General features: G+C 32.9%; 1 protein-coding gene across 2 annotated transcripts in view; it reads left to right on the forward strand.

Annotated features, from left to right (window-relative positions):
• Positions 1-21,575, forward strand: part of LOC115456418 — a 344,631-nt gene that overhangs the window by 129,106 nt on the left and 193,950 nt on the right. The window lies entirely within an intron of this gene.

Here is a 21,575-nt window from a genome sequence, read left to right on the forward strand (position 1 = left end):
ATCTCTTAAACTATTTATCTGACAAAAAAAATGTATACACATTTTTGTTGCAAATTAAATTCTCTACAACTTTGGTCCAGTAACTTTTTGTCGTAGAACTATAAATAAAAAGTTATAAGCGAAAATGTTAAGAAATTCAATGTTAAGCAATGTCCATTGCAACGTCATCAGAACGTGTGTTTATAAGGTTCATAATACTTTTTTGTACTCTCATTAATACCCAAATACCCAAGGGACCATTAGGGAACAAAAGAACATCTGCCTGCTATTATTATTATTATTTCTAACCTCTCGTATTGTAAGAATAGCTGATAATATTATGTTGAAGTTGTCGTTTAACTTATATCTTTTAGTTGTGCTACATATTTCTGTACGTGCGGATGTATTTTATTCTGTTTTTAATTGTGAAGACGATTTCGAATGATTTTAGACACGATTTTAACTTTAGTGAAAACTACTTTTTTTTTATTAGCATTTTGACTTTTAAAAGTCTTTTAAACTACTTTTTTTTAAAAGTGTTTTAAACTACTTTTTTTTTAAAGTCTTTTAAACTACTTTTTTATTAGCATTTTGACTTTTAAAAGTCTTTTAAAGCACAGCACAACTAAAAGATATAAGTTCAACGACAACTTCAACACAATATTATCAGCTATTCTTACAATAAGAGAGGTTAGAAATAATAATAATAATAGCAGGCAGATGTTCTTTTGTTCCCTAATGGTTCCTTGGGTATTTGGGTATTAATGAGAGTACAAAAAAAGTATTATGAACCTTATAAACACACGTTCTGATGACGTTGCAATGGACATTGTTTAACATTGAATTTCTTAACATTTTCGCTTATAACTTTTTTATTTATAGTTCTACGACAAAAGTTACTGGACCAAAGTTGTAGAGAATTTAATTTGCAACAAAAAATGTGTACACATTTTTTTTTGTCAGATTAATAGTTTAAGAGATACATCGTAAAACCATTTCAACCCTATTTTCAAGATGGCGGCCGTGGGACAAGGGTGGCGACCCCACAAACTTGGTTTTAGCTTTAGACTGACCCCCCCTACACTTTAAAAATATAAAATTGCGTCCTCTAAAAAACCCAAGCCCAAATGTAACTTTTCAATGGACTAAATAGACATTTCAATAAAGAAGATTTTGGTAGTTTAAAATTTTCGAACAGACCCAAATTGATTTTTTTGAATAAATTATAATGTATATTTTATATTTCCGCCCGTTACTCGTGCGCCGTAAAATAAATTTAACGGATACATAAGCCCGTTGGCTCGTGGGAGTCTTAAGTTATATATAACTTCGAGGAACAAAATGAATTCACGGATGTAATAATGATAAAAATAAGTTTGTACCAAATGTTAATCTAAAAATAAAGTTAGATATATATATGTTTGATATATATCTACTAAACTGGATTGACTCAATGATACATTATCTGTAGCTAAATAAATTCTGAGTTACTTGTCCTCAGAATTTATTAATCTTTAATTTAATTTGTCTTTAGTTTATCTAATGAGTTTTTGCGAGTTTTCATTGATGCTTTCCGGTGCCTAATTTGTCCTAAGGCCTGACACAACCTACTCGTCCGTATTCCTTCCGTATTATGGTCGTTATATGCTCAGCGCCAAAAGAATGTATTGACAGGAACACATTTCCAATTAATTGAATTGTAATATGTACCTAACATATATTAGGTCTTTATCCACGAACACATTCATTTGAGGCTGACTGTACCCATATTGTTGTACATTTGTGCTGTCGAGGAGCTATTTAGAAAATGGCCCCTGTCGCGCCTGATAAGCCAAAAATTTTATGATATATGCATAATATTATGCAATCATCCAATAACTCGTACTTGAATATTAATAAATATAATTGTCAACTTAGGTACTTAAGAATATGTATAAAATTCCAAATTGTATGTAATTTTATAGAAAAAGGTAATATCTTGTAACAGAAGAGATTTGCATAATTGTAAGATAAGGCGAAACATAATGTTATAAGTGATGAGTACAGTAATTTTTTTTTATTAGTTTACAAGCACATACTAGATTAATTATTCGTGTAATTGTGTTCATTTTAGTATAATGTAACAAAACATGGTGTTATTCATTGTTTTTAAAAACAAATTGTGGTTTTGAAGTTATGCGAGCTTGGCTCTTATTACGCTGGCAAATTGCGAATGAATCGACAGCGGAGCGGAGGCGTAGCGAACTCACCGCGACTTCGCAGCGAACACGTCGCGGATGCAGATGCGTTTCACAGACGTCATTTTGGATACTCATATAACAATCCTTTTTTCCGAAGTGTCAACAGCTCATAAAAATAAATATTGATATTCGCATCTTGAAACAAAACTTTCGTTTGCAAAATAACACTTAGTACTTAATCAGTTTTTAATGTTTCGTAAAATAGAACATAAATTTTCTTAAAATATTTCGTGTTAATTGTAAATGACTTAGAATGAATAAAGTTAACAGCACTGTTTCCTCGTCGGAATCCATTCTGTTGGTGACTGGCCAAATCGCGGTATGTGCCCACAGCGTGTTCGCTGCGCATTCGCAACGTGATCGCTGTACTTGCACTACACATCCGTGGCGTGTTCATAACGAATTCGCTACGCCTTTTCTCCGCAATGAAATTGATCGCAATCCGCCGGTGTGGTAGGTCTCTAAGGTGGGGGTGTCAAAGGTGTGGGCTCTCTTATTATTAAGTATGTTTGTTTAAAATACGGCTTACCAATATATACTTATAAATACGGTGTCGAAATTTACAGCAAGTTTTATTTTATACAATGTAACAGTAACAGCTAAAGTAAAATCCTTAAAAAATTGCCACATCACAAACAGCATAATTTGTAAAAAAACAACAATAACTTTGACCGTTGATCTCAATGAAATGAATGTCCGTTACTACACTGATCAAATTAAACCAATCCACTTATATTAGTTGTATTCATGTTTGTGTTATTGATTTCATAATGTAAAATAATATTCGATATTTGAAATGTATAAATAAAACGAATGGCATCAAAAGAACTACATTAATAGCCAGTATAATGTAGACTTAGATTTACTTTTAAAATGTCAAAATTACTATACTAATCAAAAAGCTTGGGTGTAAGATTCTTGATATTATACCTCATGGAATTGCAAATTAGTCCATATAATATGGGACAGTTATAGATTTGTCTGGATTGCCCGATATTAAAAAGCCTCTCATGATCCATATTTTTGATCGTATCATCCATTTTTTTGGCCGCTGAAAAATACATACGTACCTACATTTTACGAATAAGTAAACATATAATCAGGTGATAAATTATTTTATTCTAACTACTCGTTATGCCTCATTTAGACTATTGGCGAATAATTCGCCCCAATTACTTGCGAATATTTCTTGCATGAATATGACTATAAGTTATGAGTAAATACACCCGAATAAGCTGTTTACCCACTCGTGTTTGTGACTATTCGTCTGTACTCAACAAATGCCAGCTGTTTAGTTCTTATCAGATCGGTTTGTTCCAATGTAAATATTATATTAAGCTGTGCCTATTGTAATTGTAACGCGTGATAATAATACTGTCAATTACTCGAAGTCAGTGATATTATTAAGTATATTGTTGCGTTAAAAATACCTCAAAATAAAGTATGAAATTTATTACAATTTTTCATTACCCTCTTGTTTGCTGACAAAATATTTCATCATTGACCATATGTTCCTAATTCCTAATAGACAATTATTATTGTATTTTTTGTTTTTTAAATGTTTTCCATTTGGAATTACGGTCAGCACGGGCTTAAGCCAACAGCACGTGAAAGTAATTATGAAAGAAATAAAAAAATTCGGGCAATGCTGCCTGTGTTTATTATTACGACATTCTAGGAAGATAAGGGTGTATTAACCTGTGAAAGAAATTACTATGAGTATAATTTTACTAGTAGTTGCGTACCATTGCATCTTCAGTTCTATTCAATCACTTGATCTGGCTAACATAAAGCCTTGCGGGCCGGGAACAGGTCGTCTATCTGCAGCCATGCTTGAAGCTGATTTGTCGACAGGAGCAGTAACACACTGCTCGTGTCAGTGTCTCCTGTGAAGACTTCTGTTTCCATTACACGATTTTAGTTTTGCGGTCCTTATTGCGTTCATAACGTTCTCTGTTTCTATTGTTTGTTTAAAGGAGTAAACCAGTTATTATTATTATCTTATTACTTATAAAGACGAAAGAATGTGAAAATGTTTGGTTGTTTATAAAAACTAAACGCAGCTGAACGGATTTGGATGGAATAGATTATGTCCTGGATTAACACTTTCGCTATTTGGTATCCCAGTAATTTACTTCCATAGGAAATAATTGTTTTTTTAATTGATGGCGTTAACGCCCTTCAGTCGGATAGCGACAGGGACCGTTAAGTGATTTAGGGATTTATGTAGCAGAAAATTCTTTTTTTGCTGGCAAAACTGTTTCATAATGAACTTATCATACTATTAGTAAAGACACAAATTAAGTATAATAAAGTGCTGACGATTGTATATATAAAATATGCATAGAGTCAGGGTATAGTCGATTATCGAATGTTTAGATGTTTGCTTGAAGGCAAATAAATTTATCTACCTCTTAAGGTAATAGAATATAATAATTTAAAAGGGATAAATGCGCTTAAGTCACTTTTAGATTAAATTATACACATGTTGAGTTTTCCTGCCTTGGGCTTACATTATAGCTATAAGTTATAATATTTAAATTATTATAATCGTAGTGTTAAGTCTGCTGGAAAACCTAATAAATAAATACATCCGGTAAGGCTTACTGTATAATTTTAATTACAAGCGCGCATTAATTGGCTTACATATGTAATTGCCATGTATCAAGATTTTCTCTTAGTACAATTTTTTTTTGTGCAGTGGAGTCGCGAGAAAAAGGTAATAAAAATTAATTATTGTGTAAGTTATTTTCATTGAACAAAATATATATAATATTATCCTGCTTGTACATGGTATATTTTGGGGATGGCCCTAATCCCTACCAATCTATAAATAGTAAATTGGAAACCAATGTTTGATTATAGCCGTATATACCTATCTAATTAGGATGTAAATTATTGTTAACGTCCTATCAATATATTCAAGGCCCCGAACGCAAAGATAATGCATATCTGGTAGAATTCGTTGACCTATGCCTATCAATATAATGATTTCATATCACTGAGGTTACGGGGCCCTTAGAAAGAATATTCTCGTATTCGTTTCCAAAGTTTGTAATGTTGTTTGCGTGATTTTCCATACTAAAATTTATTATTTTTTTTTATTTTTAAATACTTTTAACGATTACTTACCATTACATGATGCTGACTATATTAAGATTTTTTTTCGTGGAAATCATGACCTTGTAAGTACTTTTGTATACCCGAAACTAATATTTGCGAATTATACAAACTTTTGTGTCGTGTTTTCCAAAAAGTGTACACAATAAACCTCCACATAAAATGGCGTACGTAGTATAATATTTCTGACCATGGAAAACCGGTTTATATACGACGCATGGCTTAAAACAGACTGAACGATAGTGACGAAATGTGAAATGGTCCGTAAAGGAACCGATACAACATATAGGTACTAATATGTATAAAGGAGGTCTTCAAATCGTTTTAATGGTATTTAGATTCCAGAGAAATGCTGCATAAAGCGAAGCCGGCAGGAATCGGGTTATACGGACCCTGCGCCACTGCTGAACGATCACAGTTTTGATCAGAAATGAGCTAGCATACAAAGAGATTGTGGGACGGACCGCCGAGACGAATATAAGCAGGTTAAAATCCCAAGGGCACACCCCCCTGACTTTTCTAAAGAAAATTATGTGTGTATTGTGTGTGAATTATCGCTTGCTTTAACGGTAAAGTAAAACATCGTGAGGAAACATGCATACCTGAGATCTTCTCTATAGGAATTTTCAAGGGTGTTTGAAGTCTATCAATCCGCACTAGGCCAGCGAGGTGGACTAAGGCCTAATCCCTCTCAGTAGTAGTAGGGCACGCCCGTGCCCAACAGTGGGACAGTATATAATACAGGGCTGATATTATTATATTATTATACAAAGAGATTTGTCTTAACATTATCGATCTTTCTATCTCACATTTTTTCCATACCTCGCTCCTACACTGATTTACAAATACCTACATCGGGTTTTTCACTTTTCACACCTTATAATAAGTCAGTGGACTTACCTATATCATTATGTTTCCGATGCTGTTAATTAAAGAAAAGTAAAGTGTAATTATTTTAAATTTGAGTCTGGTATACAATTAAAAATGTTTTTATATATTAAAATATTAACTTCTAACTGTGTTAAAAGGCAATAAATTACTTTTAGCAAAACATTGAAAAGCTAGGAAAAAGAAATATTAAAAGGCTACGACATAATGGCAACAATTATTTAATACAATCCTATATTTCGATTCAAACATAGGTAAAATTAACACCCTATAAAACAAGTTCCTACTCTCAGAAATTTAAACATAAAGAAACACACTTCATTTAGGTACTATTTTATTCTTAAAGGTACTTTAAGAACCATTATAATTTGTTTGTTACAAGTCAGTTATTATCTTGTTATCACTGGATTAAATGCAATTGTTTTTATAACAAAAACATCGTATTAAATAGGTATCGTAAAAATATACCTCGGGCTTATTTACGCGTTTGATTATTTGCCTCTAATAGAATCTTCACTCATTTGTATCGTGGGATTTTGTAGCTCATATCGACAAATCAATGAAACAAAAAGTAAATAATACTACTTTATACCCATATATTACTTATTTTTCTTAAAACTTAATTTAATGTTATGTCGCTTATTTTTTGTATAAAGCCATAGGAAAAATATAGAATTTACACCGATTATTCGTGCCGCTATTTTTGCAATCCAAAACACACCAGCTATCTATAACCCATTTCAGAAAACAAATAAATTGTATAAAACTTCATAGACCACCCGAATTTTTGCATTTTTTTGCCATAGCATGCGCTGCGATCGCTTTACTATACTCCCCACCAAGCACTTCGAACATAGAGAATGGGATATGTAATAGGTACTCAATATACAACCACGTTATAAACATATCTTACGACGGCATAAATGTGCTGGATTTCTCGCATTATACCACTACCTCACTTTACTTATAGTCTCAAAGAAAAACCATCGCATAGGGAGATTTTCGTAAGCTAAATCTTTTTCCCAATTTCTAAACCTTGCGCTTATGCGTGGGCACGCAAGGGATAAATTGAATGGATGTACTGGAGATTGCTGTGCAGCACATCCTTGATTCATGTTATATGATGGGCGATGGAAGTCATTTAACATTAGATAACCTTTTTGTTCGTTAGCTGGCTTATGCCATAAAAAAAATGTCTTATGTGAACAACGGAATTTCTACACATAGGTGCGGTTATTGTCGTCCACGACGTTCCCTGCTCGTGGAAGCTTTCGACACAGTAAAGAACTATTAGAAATATGCTCCTTTGTCTAGGAACTGATATACCTATGGTATAAGTATACTAATTGCTATTTCTATGTTAAGTATACAAACTTGTAATTTTGGGTTCTGGAATTTCTACGAAGGTTAAAGCCAACTAATTAAAATATTGATTGTCTGGGTTAATGCCCTAAGTCACAGAAAGGACACGAATTGTTTACAACATAAATATACGATTAATGATTAATACAATGTAGCTCAGCCTTAGTATATTATAATGGGTATATATAGTAACATTTACGTTAAATAATATTATTACAGGCATGCAGATAAAGTCGAAATATGTTATGAGGCGGAATTATCAGCACGTGACCAGGCGGAATTATCAGAAGCCCCCGCGCACCGAAGGACGCCCTCGACGTCTACGGCAGCATGAGGCCAGCTGCACACTGCCGTCCATCCCGGGGAGCAACCGAAAATTGTGGAAAGACGCACAAAGATGCACTAGGGCGGACAGCCCCCTGCTGCCCGCCGACGACCTCCATCGTAGCCCCTATTAGTCGCCTTTTACGATAGGCAGGGGATACCGTAGTGAAATTCTCCATACGACCCCAATCCACAGGGCGGGCATAATTGTAATTACTTGCCTATTTTTCAAACGAATGTTCTAGATCTAACACGCTTTTTCTGCATGATTCACCTACGCTGAACGTGCGTATTTTATAGAAATGATTAATTCAATTGATAATGTTGTTTACAATGCGGTCCCTAATCTAGGAGCTGTAAGGCTTGACTTATAAGAGATTATGAATACTTATTAATAGGAATACCGCCCGATATTAGAGAATTGGTCGCATAAACTATTGTTACTATTAAATACCAGTGGCGAAGGGTGAAATTTTTCAAAAGGTAACCCGGTGTATAAAAAATTGACGTCAGTTAAGATATCGGGGCGATTTATCGGCAAACAAAAACTAAGACAACGGATTAGTCTTGATTCGAAATCAACAAACGTTGACATACATACTAAATTACCTATTATGCGTAAATAATTGAAACATTCATAAAATCGAACAATAAACGAAGATAATTCTCGATCCATTAATCAAAATATAAGTACTTACCTATTAATTAGTTATAACAGCAACAAAAGTAAGTTTTAAAATTATAACCACACTACACTAAAAGTATCTGTTTATTTTCAAATTAAAACTATAAATGTAATAGAAATAGGTATCACGATCGCCAAACAGACCAACAGTTTAAGTCTACCTACATGATAAACTTATATAATTATCAATTTAAATTATAATCAAGAAAGGTTATTCGTTAACTTTTGATTGTATCGTGGTGCTACTTTTAATTCAGTATAATATCATATTTATTTTCTTCTAACAAACATTTTGTGACTAAAATCAAAAACTTTCAGATCTTCTTCAAATATTTTACCATCTAAATACTAATATATGAAATCACCGACTAATAATATACTTACGTAAAGGTAGACATTAAACTGATCACAAGTAGTTATTTCCATTATAATACACTTTTATTTGTAGTTTCTAAATAAACAAAGCGCTGGTAACTAAATATCACATAACTATCAAAAAATAAAATGAATATGACAATTTACAAACACCGCAATTTGGTAGCATAATAAATTATGACGTTTGAAGGACGTAAAAAGTGACAACTATACAAAGTCGGTTAACGTGAAGCCGAACTAGCTCGGGTTACCTTTGCCCATATCTTCCGCGCGATTTCGACAAACACTGGCATAGAAAGTCATAGAAAGTGCTGCCATCTATATTAAAAAACATACTACGACATTAAGCCGCTTGACAGCGGGTTACCTTTGCCTGTGGCGTCACAATTTCACTTAGGTAACGGAATTTCTGGGGAACTAAATACAAGGTGCGCCATCTAACGTCATTTAAAATAAGTAATTGGTATCGATTAAATTAACAAACAACGGGCTAATGGCCGATAGATGTCATTATTAAGTTATCAATTATAATTATTAAGTTAAGCTATTATAATTATTGTCCATTGTCTGATATGTTGTAAATTTATATTTGCCTATTAAAAATATTGTTTAGTATCACCGAAAACCTAAAAGGGAAGCCGGTGGGAATCGGCTTGTATGGACGCTTCGCCACTGTTAAATACCTACTTTTTTGTATAATAGTATTTATAAGTTAACAGATTTAATCTTAAATAGAAATCTTTATCATTCTGAATTCTCATAAATAGCTAATTATTATCGCTTTTCTGAAAACCGGTTAGATTGCCATTATGTTCATCATAAATATTTCGTGTAAATATATGTAAATAGTTGCACTTAAAAGTTGTTATTTGATCTTAATGATAAAAGATCTATTCATGCAATTTATGATAATTTGGTCTGCAAATTGGTCACCATTTCCTTTTGACGCCTGTTATTATCATACAGTATATATAATAAGGCTATTCAGACGATCAGCTTCCAATTAGTTGAGTTGTTAACTTTAGCGACCATGTTTATAATGTGTCCTCGATACAGTATTGTTGTGAAACAAAATATAAAACAACGCACTTCCAGTCATAAATTATGATTAACAAGGGGAATAGTACATAAACAGTTCAAGTACTAGATAACGACCACTCACTTTAGTTTGACGACCACTAGTGTGTTAGATTGCGAAATTTACTAAAACAATAAAAATAAAGTAATAAAACAAATTATATGGAAATAAAATATTTTTTATAATTCTTTTTGAATTAAACATAAATAATAATTATCAATACGAATGATATTTAATCACCTGGTATTAATTTATTAAATTATTAAAATAAATAATAAAAAAAATTATACCGCCTTAAAAAAATACTAAAACCCAAAAAAATATTTAAGATTACCTATACACTGGTTACCGATTTAGGTGTCGGTGCCTAATTAAAATAAAGCATTGTTTTCATATAATGTTTGTTCATATACTAATTTATCTAGCTTAACTAGTAATTTTAATCAGTCACCGACTTCAAAATCCGTAACCAATGTATAGGAAATGTTATATATTTTTGGTTTTTAGTGGTTTTTGAAGGCGGTATAATTTTTTGTTCAAACGTTGCTTTTTAGTGTTTGTAAAATATAGTCTGTCCGATGGCGTAGTTGTGTTACGTGCTCGCGGTATGACTATCGCGCTGAGTTTTTACGTCTTTACCTACCCCTGAAAAGAGGAAAATGAGTTAAACTATAAGTATGTAAGAAGTAGACAACCAAAATCAACGCAAAAAACAAGAACAAGAAAGCAAAATTTTAATTTTAAAAGCAAACTACTGATGCGTTTTGAAAAACCTATGGGACCAATTTGGAGGTACCTATATTCTTAGAATAATAAAGAATATTCCAAATCGATTCATAAATGACGGAGTTCTGTCTTCCGACGGTGTAACAAATGTAAAAAAATAATACACATCGAAGTAAAACACGGTTAAAATGCTTGTGAGGAATCTCGTGGTTGATAGTAATCAACTACGTGTGGTGTATGTGTAACATGTACCCACTTAAGCAACTTATTTTAAATTGCGGTTATTATTTTTAAGCGTTCCATACCTCAACAGGAATACTTATGGATCACTTTTGTCCATCTGTCTGTCATTCAAGACCCTTTTTCTAAAATTTATATCAAATACTCGGGACTACGGTCTTCAGCTGTGAAAAAATCAAAGTTGTAAATCAACGCGATCAAGGGATATGACCGTTTATGTCGCATATTATCGTAAATTTTGCGATTTTACAAGGCAATCAAAACCTATAGGGTACTTCTTGTAGCACAATCTGTCCTTAAATTAGAACGTCACTAATTTCAAAAATAAAAATATGCATATACGGCATAGGGCTCATAGCTATACATCAGTTAGCAACTACTTTTTATGACCGAATGATATAAAGTTTTATCAAGGAAACACGTGGCCGTTAACTAAATATTTGCATACTTAAGGCTTTTAAAACTTCAAATACAACTTTATGTAACCTTAAATAAAATATTCAGAACATACTAAGGTAAACAAAAATAAGATGTGAGTCAGAATACGACCACAGGTTCGTTTTGTGACGCACTAATAATAACAAATATGCGTAATTTGTACACATACACATTGTATAAGAGGAGAAAATATGCTAATATTACAACCACTTTTTAATTAATATTATTAAAACTTAGGCGAGACATATTAAATTAGTCGAAAACAACACCGTTTTACTCACGTACTAAAGTAATACATTTACACACTTAGTACACTTTTTAATTTTACAAAATTATAATAATTACAATGAACAAGAAAATTTTATTTATTAATTTAAATTTAGACATTGACGAGTGTTACTTCGCTCGGGGAATTGTAGTTTTTTATTTTCTTTGACATGGTTCAATCCCATGCTCATAACGCGCGGATTGTACGAGATACCATTAAAAAAACGTAGAATATGTTACTGGGTGTGCTGTTTTCCCATGGTAATGCCTGGTTGAAGGAAATCAGTTATGCCCACTTGGATATCATTGACCATCCACCATATTCTCTGGACTCAACCCCTAGGGATTATCACTTATTTCCAACATTAAAGCAATGAAGCACCTCTGTTAAAGAGGTTAAAAGAATTTAGGAAGACGACGCAGTTATGGCTGAGTTAAATGTTTTTTTTTGATAGTCAAGAAAACGATATTTTTGCGGTAGGTATAAGTAAGTTAGAAGATCAGTATTCTAAATGTATTAATTTAGAGGAAGATTATATCAAATCCAATCCAATATTAATACTGATTACAAGAACTTTTTGAATCACCTTCATATTTTTTTGTCCTTTTACTACGTGTTCACTCACCTCTCTGTCAAAACGCTAATTTAGTGACTATTTTTTATTTTAGGTCGAACGGTTTGTATGTCATTTTGCAAATACTATGCAATAACTATTTAAATTATATTTTAAAAATACTATATATTTTTATTTTTAAAAGAAGGCTGTTATAAAAGACATCTGTTCAGGCACGTGGTTGCCGACTGGGGGTGGTCGTAAAATTGGCGTATGATCCTAGCTTTCTAAAGTAATCTGCCTATGCCATAAATAGCAAGATAATGTTATTAATGGTGAGTGTGTAAGTTTTTGGAAAAAAATATTATACGAACAGTGGCTATGCAATGAATTTTTGATCCTTCTGTCACGTGTCTCGCTATCGCAGCAAGGTATTATAGCTGAATCTGAATCGTTGCACCTTCACCTATTCCACCTATATTAACCCTGAAATGCCAAACTGAAATTTATGAATGAATACAAACACGAGCTCAAAAGGTGAGTTAAACTAACTTTATCCGGTAAAACTTGTGTAGAGTTAATTGAAAAGACAAATTATTAAAGTTTGTCACTTCACAAGATTATGGTGCAACGTTTGTGGAAGAGAATGTGTAATGCAGATACAAATAGATTTTTAGAGTAAGATTATATAATATAAACGACGAGTGAATGTGAGTGAGTGAGTAAAGTGAGCAACTAAACTTTCACCATTAACTACCAAAATTAATATTATATGTAATAAGTTTCACAGGTTTACATACCGATGTAACGGGCTGATGCCTCATGATTAACATCGGTTCATAGGGACTGTCCATGGGGGGAAATAGGACCCTTTACGTCAGTGTTATTTTTTAAAATTAAAATAATATCCAATAGAAAGAGAAAAAAAAAGTTTAGAAAAAATAGTTTAGAGCAGTTCATTTATAGGCTCGTGAAATAAGGAATAAATTAATTTAAATTTTCATATGACTGCACAACCCTCTCAGGAATCATGAAATTTCTCTATTATCCTTATAATTGTTTCCTCCTAGCACCTCTAGCAATTAGAAATTGTAAGCGAAATGGGCAGAACAGTCCACACAAGCAGCACCCGTTCACGAGTATGACGCATGTGCCAGCCATCGGCCTTCTCAACCATATTGTAGGGAAGTGGCCGACCCGTCACACGACGCCGCCGCAGGTACAGACAGTTAGAGAGTATTTCATACCCGAGCCGCTTACAGTTATATTACAAATAAAGAGAAAGAGAAAAATATATATATATATATATATCTCGATCAAATGACATGATTCCAAAGAAAATCACACAAAAATGCCTAGTCCCAGGCATTTATATCCTCTAAGTATTCTGAGATCTTGTAATAAGCTTTATTACACAACTTGCGCTCAATAGTGGCTTCGAATTTCGCAATATTTAAGGATTTGATATTATACTAAATGTTACCATGATACATATTTTTTACATTAATAATAATAAAATTAAGATAAAATCTAACCTAATAAGATGTGTATGGATACATGTATTTTGCAAATATATTTTTAAATCGGTTATCAGCATATTTTGATATCTTATCAAGTGTATAATGAAAAAGGTGTGCTAAATTACATTTGTAAATTATACAGTAGAGAATTTTAATTTAAACCCCTTAGCCGAATCAATGGCTTTCAGCATTCGTTTTATATACAAAGATCTCCATAAAAATAATTGGTAGATCTTTTTAAACCGACTGCAAAAGCAGAAGGTTTATCTATTCGTCGTAATTTTTACCCGACTTCAAAAAAAAGGAGGAGGTTATCAATTCGAAGTGAATTTTTTTTTTTATTTTTTTTTTTTGTATGTTTGTTACCTCAGAACTCGCTCATTTATGAACCGATTTGGAAAATTCTTTTTTTATTCGAAAGAATTTCTCTCCAGATTGGTCCCATAAAATTTTTTTCAACATCGCTTCGGTAGTTTGGTTTTAAAATTAAAAAAACTAGAAAAATTTGGTCGTCCAAGAAAACGAAATCGCGAATTTAGCTTTCCTGTGAAACTCCAAAATTGGTATCCAATATATACTTGTTATATGAAATTATTTTTTGGTTTTGAGTGGTTTTTGAAGGCGGTTTAATTTTTTGTTAAAATTATTTTATTTAAATATTTATTCAGAGGTATTTTTTTACCTCATGGTCCGATTTAAATACTTATTTCTTTTGTTTGATAAGTTTGTTTTTTGTAGAGATTTGGGGTAGTCCCATTTTAATTACATTGGTATAGGACTTTGAACTTCAAAGATGCAGAGGGGAACTCATCAAAATTAAAAAGGATTTCGATGAATCCTTTTATGTTGGTTTCAATAAGACGTATTTTATAAATAACAACAAAACAAAATACTAAAAAAAAAATACAAAATCAACTCCAAAAACCACTACAATCCAAAAGATAATTTAACTTTACACGCACACGCAATATAACCTCCTTTCCAATACGTGTGTTACGTTCATAAGTATGTACATTAAATATGTTTTTGGATTCGGTGCCTAATTTAAATTGCCAGCTAAGCTACGTAACAAACAAATATACAAAAATAATGTTCAAAGATTTTAAACTACCAAATATTCCTTGTGGGTGACTCATGTCACCACTTACTACACATAGGGAGAACACTAAAGTATAACACAAAAAACACATAAAGACTATTTACAAAATTATAACAAAGAAAAACAAATAAACAAAATTTTACATTAACACACAGACAAATAAAATTAATAGTTCAAATAAGATTTTATATACATAACCCGATCTAGTTTTTTATAGTTAATGCGATAAGAGACAATTGTTCGCATCGGCTACCTGGCGCGTGACGTCAATTTGGGTCCGTCCTTCGTTGACCGCTGTATGCGTACACGCACAACAGTCGCCGAACAGTCCTACCGCTATCGCTAGACAATAAACCTGTGTAGCTTTACTGCTAGCTTATATTCGCTAAGTCTATCGCTTTGTAATAAAACTGTTCTTTCTGTTTCGCGCTATAAACTATCTATCGCTATCTTGACTTTCTGCTCTCTCTCCTTCTATCTTATGTGTTTTATGTTAATTGTGTAGTGTGTGTATTAAAACCTATCGTGGACTGAACTTTGGACTTTTTCTTCTTTACTCTTCCTGATTCTAAATTTACTCACACACTTACACCATATCCTTATTAAATTTCCTATCTGCTTGTTGTTGTTATTGTTGGTTGCGAAATAAAGTGATGTCTGTACTTAGTAGGACATGCACGGTATAAAAAAAATAGTAGCATTTTTATAATGAAATAACGCAATATTTACTTACATTGTAAAATATTTTAACGAACCATAGTAAAGACAACATTTACACACTTAAATATTGTTTATTATTTTTTCTAAATGTGTTTATAATTTCGAAAAGATTGTTTCTAAAAATATCTTTATAATTAAGAGCCTGTTTCATATGTTCCTAGTAAATTTCATTTGACCGTTATCGTATTAAACAACTTATTTAGAAAGTACCCATGTTACGAATACCATTTATTTAGTAGCGTATATTAAAGTGACTTTCGTATTCGGTCGGATTATACATTTAACTGAGTAGCATTGACTCAGAAATATTAAACAGGCTCTAAATAAATCATTTATGCATAAAGATAATGTCTGATACATCGGCTGTCGCATGTAGGTTATGTTTGATTTAAACATTTAACTCTAGTCGTTACTCAAGATATTGTTGAAGACTAAAACAAATGCATCTTATTAATTATGACTAATATGTATTTTTTACAATTGAATAAAGTTTAACTATAAAACTACTAATAATAAGTAAATGATACATAATCTCAGTCCTGTATCAGTGTGTTTTTGTGATCGTTTTTTTATTTCACAAGACTGCCAAGACACAGAATAGTAGTATTACATACGGCAAACTGCCGCAGACCATTACCGCGTTAACCTTGTGACTTCGGAGACAGTTTAACGAGGCAAGCCATTTGTCTTATCAATTTGCAATGGAAGTAACGGCATTGAAATTGTTACACGTATTGATAGCAGAAACTGACCTTTGATTCAATTTTCAAAATAGTCCTTGATAAGCGTTCGAGACAATGCCGGATTTATATTTTTTATGAGTGCAGGCCACTTTATTTCCGCCGCCCTATGTAGGTAGATTTATATATGTATGTACGTAATATGTATGTAGTTTTCGAAAATACTTAATAATTTTCAATTTGTTTGTATTATGGAAGGCACTAAAGTTAAATAAACGAATGATTAATTAAATCGAGTGAGCGTCCTCTGATATCTGCCACCCCTAAGAGGCTGCCGCCCATAGGCCGCGGCCTATACGACCTATTTACAAATCCAGGACTGGTTCAAGAGCCTTATATTCAACCACGCAAATGTACTTCATTTTTTTAGATATGTCTCGGTATTTAGTCTCTAAATCATGTTATAGTCATTTAAAAATATCTTAATAAACTCCTACGTAATAGAAACAGTGATATTACCTCAGATTGTCAAGATTACCAATTTTGTAATCGCTAATGTGGCAAATATATTTTGCTTTGAGTAAGGTACATCTGTTTGATAAACTTATCTTATCCATAGGCATAAAATGGTTAAAAATTGATAAGCCTATAATAAATTCGCAGATTAATTACAAATTAAAAAAATATCTAATTTAAAAATGTTTCTTTGACGTAACAAGCACAATAATATAATGCTGTGTTTAGATATCGGAGCCGTTCGCCGAAAATAGAGCGAGCATGGGCCACAACGCCCATATGAGTGTGTATTTATTTATTCGTATATGTTATACGGTTCTACTATTCCACTGCAGTGCTACATCATTCATTGCCTAGAATTTATGCCCGATATGGCGATGTCGCCCTACGCCCATCACATCATGGGATGGAACCTATGGGAAAAACAGGGTACCCTAGTTGAACCCCTACCTATCCATTTGAGAATTAAAAGTCATAATGCGGTGTTCTTATTAGAGACTTTCCCGCCCTCACATTCACCACTCCAACTCCTGTAAGCCAGAATCAGCAGTGGCATTTTATGACACCTAGCCTTTACGGCGGGGTGTCATAAAATGCTCAGCTCAGCGAGTCTCAGGGAAATCTAATTTGTCAGTTATTTTTAATAATTTTATTGTGCACAATGAAATTATGTTATAAACTAGAAACAGACATGATAAACGGGTCAACAGTGATGTAAGTTCTAATTTGTTGTCGCAGATAGTTTAGAGTGTGGCCTACTGAACTTTAAATTTATCAAGTGCGTGTTCTAATATGTTACACCCTTTGCCCCCGTCCACAGAGAGTGTATCCGATAAGCAGTGATGGGGTTCAGTTCAAATCGGAGATTATTATGTATGGACGCAGCATTAGAAGTAATGTCGTGCAGGAAGTAATTTTCGCGTTAATAAATCACATTACTTATAATACATTACACGATTTATATACATTTCTAATTTACTCGATATGTGTAGGAACACGTGATAAAGCACTGTAAATCACAAAACTTTCACCCTTCTCACGTTATACTCGACCGCGATTTCCTCCTGTACATTTCTTATGTTTTCATAGTTTTTCACTATATTCTTGTTTTTAATTGAGGTACGCGGTTCGGTTTGATCTATAAACACTCGTTAAGACGAGCTCTTTGAACTTTTGATCACTTAAATTAGTTTAATTAGACGGCGGTTTGGTGTGAACGATCGACTTGACTTTTAATGTGCGTTCGTTTATACAACTTGATTATTTTACTCATCATAAGAGTGTTATATTTGGAACTATATATAAATAATAAATTAATCTCTATTTTCCTTGGTCATCGCATCACGTGTGAAAGGATGGAACAATTTGGGTAATTCTTTGTTTTTGTTAATTATTGTAAGGAGAATGATCTTTTTAAAAAATTAAGAAAATTGAGCGAAACATTAGAAAATTCAAGAAAACTTTACAACGATTTTAGCTTTGGTTATTTGACAGTTTCCGCGTTTGATGAATATGAATTTAACAGATTTTTTTATAGTTCTGGATAAATAATTAGTTATAATCTTCTGTACGTGTGTATGTCACTGAACGCCTCTAAAACAGTTTTACCGATTTTGATGATTTTTTTAATGTTTTATTGGGTGGATCCTTGGATGGCCTTTTTAAGGCAGGATAAAGACTGTCCAGGCCGCTAGTTACTTATAATATAACTAACACAATGCTGCAATACAATAGAAAATAGAAAGATTACAATATTGTAATAAGCGAGCGCTTGCTTGAACTAGACCTAGACATTGGAATAATAGCGAAGGTCAGTCAGTGACAGCGAACGTTTTATAACTGTCACCACGTTACGTGTGTGAATTAACTGTCCGAAACGTTATTAAGATTTTTTTTTTTGTTCAGCCATAATCAAAACAAATACCTGTACTATGTGCATACTTCGTAGGTTCATCTTCTATTAATACTGGACATAACATCTCATGTCTCAGGATGGCGAGCGTAATGGAATACCAAATAATACTTTGTAATTCAAGGTGTTGGATGGTGTTTCTACTGATTATGGGCGGTCGTATCGCTTACCATCAGGCGAACGGCAAGCTCGTCTAGTCATGCAAAACAATAAAACATAAAAATTTTGTCCTTCCCGTGTGGATGGTAGGACAAATGCTATGTACCCTAGTGAAGTTAATTCTTTACCACAAATTATCCTATTGTTCTAGGGAACACTAAGGGACTATTTAATATGCGGGGTTATAAAATAAGTAGTGCTTAATCGAAATGAGAATTGTTATCCTCAATCGTTATAAAAAACTTCTACTACATAAGTATTTCTTTGAACTCGTGAAAAATTTTAACTTTTACAGTAACATGACATTGTCGAGTGTCCAAATTATCTAGATCTCAATCTTGATCCCAGGATCTACACAGTCAGATTTCCACAGCTACGTAATAACCTAAAGCACTGTATTATCAGTCTTGAGGAAAATATATTTAACCTTGGGTAAGGGTGCAAAAGAAATTATCTTATCCAATAGGCATACATTGAAAATTGATAACGTTCAGTGATATCTTGTTTAATCCACTTGCAGTTTTTATTAACTTTTATGGCCTTGGTCGTGATAGATAATACAATAAATTCCAATTTGCCAACTCAAGATAAGATGTTATATTAAGGGGAAGTCCCCTGAAGTCAGACAGCACCCGGTATCAGCCACTCGTACTTTCTTGGCAAACCATATAGCACGTGTAATTAAAAGTCGTTTTAGATAGAAACCACAGTGATACAGGATCACGGGATGTGGTTTGTCTGTGACGCGATAGGATCAATTGGGACGAGCGTATTAGAGTACACCGGTACTCCAACCAAGAAATACTATCGTACGATGAAGTCATTATATTAGGGTTGAGTATTTCTGTTAAGTTGTTGTATTTAATTTTTTACAAAAAATTATAAAAGACGTGTTTCGTTAAAACCAGTAGTTTAAATAAAAGTGTTGATTATCTGTATATATTTGCTATAGAAAACCTAAATGGGTATTCCCTATTCCTTGGTTCCGGACACAAAATGGTCACTTAACGTCGGGCAATGATTAAAATGTTTTTTCTCCTTATCTATTTAAACTTAATCAGAAAATTATCCATGACATAGACTTATAAGTTGATTTACACAATTAAAATAATAAAAATAACTTTTTGAACGAAAATGAAAATTTGAAGCTTATTTTGATACAAGAACATAAGAGAAGGGAAAAGAAACTCAAGAGATAAAACTCAAAGGAACTTGGAGTGAAGCTAAAGAGAAGGTAATATTGACTAAAATACTAAATATCTGCTGAACTATTTGCAAGTTTAATTAGAGTCATGGTGAAGATTGGACTTGTAGCTCCAGCTGTCAAGAGGGAGTTCACGAAGCATATGTTAACATTCCTGAATGATTATGTGCCGTATATACTTGTGATTGTACACGATTTTTTGAAGATGTCCGGTGCTGGTAGGCTTATTTCGTGATACATTTTTTTTTATTATATATCTATGTTATAGGTTTTTAAACATACTAAATGCAGAATTGGCATTTATCTTAACCTAACAAAGATTAAGAAATTAATATAAAATCATATTTCCCGAAGGTGTCCGTCGCTAGGGGATTTTCCCCACTTATATACTGATTTTATACGGAGCTAGCTTCTGTGCGATTGCGATTTTGCCATCAAAATTTTACTTACAACTTAAAATGCTGAGGACCTGTTCCACTTGTGAATTAATGCTATTCGTCGCATAAATGTATAAGCCAACCAAATACAAAAGTCACACTCTAATATGATTCTCTGGTAGACTAATATTGGCCATGGCGGCCAATCTCAACGGATATCAGCCAGGTATGCAGGAGATATGATAATGCATAAGTGTGCGCGCAATACACAGGTGCACTCTCTGTTCCTTCACTATCATAGTCTAGTGAGACAGCAATTCGACATGACCGGAAATAAATCAGACGCAGAACCAACGGATTTACGTGCATTCTCAGACACGGCAGTCTCACACAGCCAACTTCCAGACTCGGATCTGCGACTGAGTAAAATGGAAAAACCCTGTCATAATTATTTTTGGCCCGACCTGGAATTCAAACCCAGGACCTCAGCGCGGTACTCGCGCTCGTACCGTGTACGCATTACAACTACGCCACCGAGGCAATCAACACTCTAATATGTTCCCAATTAATATTAACAAAATGACTATTATCTACATTAGTTGTTTACGAGAACAGTCAAATAAAATTAACTCAAAAAATTTTGCGAAACAACCCCTTAGTAACTGATTTATCTTTTAATATTGGAAATGCAAAAGATTTTTCAGGATGTTAAAAAGATGTTAAAAGTAAACGCAATAACCGCTACACGAATGTGGCACACAGATAAACTATAATATACTGGCTTAACAAATACTTATACTACTTTTGGGACTTTTATACTAGAAAAGATCTTTGTCGCGGGCAATGCCGCAAGCAACGCTAATTTACTTTAACCTAGCCATCCTTATTTTCACAATTCTACGTAGAATAAACGATAATATCCTCGGTCCCTTAGTCATTTTATTTTTCTTATTTAAGCACTTTTTTAATCTAGTCTCAATCTGTAATTGAAAAATGTAGCTATAGGTAATTCGACTAGATACAAAAAGTATTCATTTTAAAATGTTCATGAAAAACACTTGATCGTAATACAAAAAAAAAACTTTTTATACATTACTTGCCTACTTATAAAT

The sequence above is a fragment of the Manduca sexta genome, chromosome 20 (genome assembly GCF_014839805.1).
Source record: "Manduca sexta isolate Smith_Timp_Sample1 chromosome 20, JHU_Msex_v1.0, whole genome shotgun sequence".
Lineage (NCBI taxonomy): Eukaryota > Metazoa > Arthropoda > Insecta > Lepidoptera > Sphingidae > Manduca > Manduca sexta.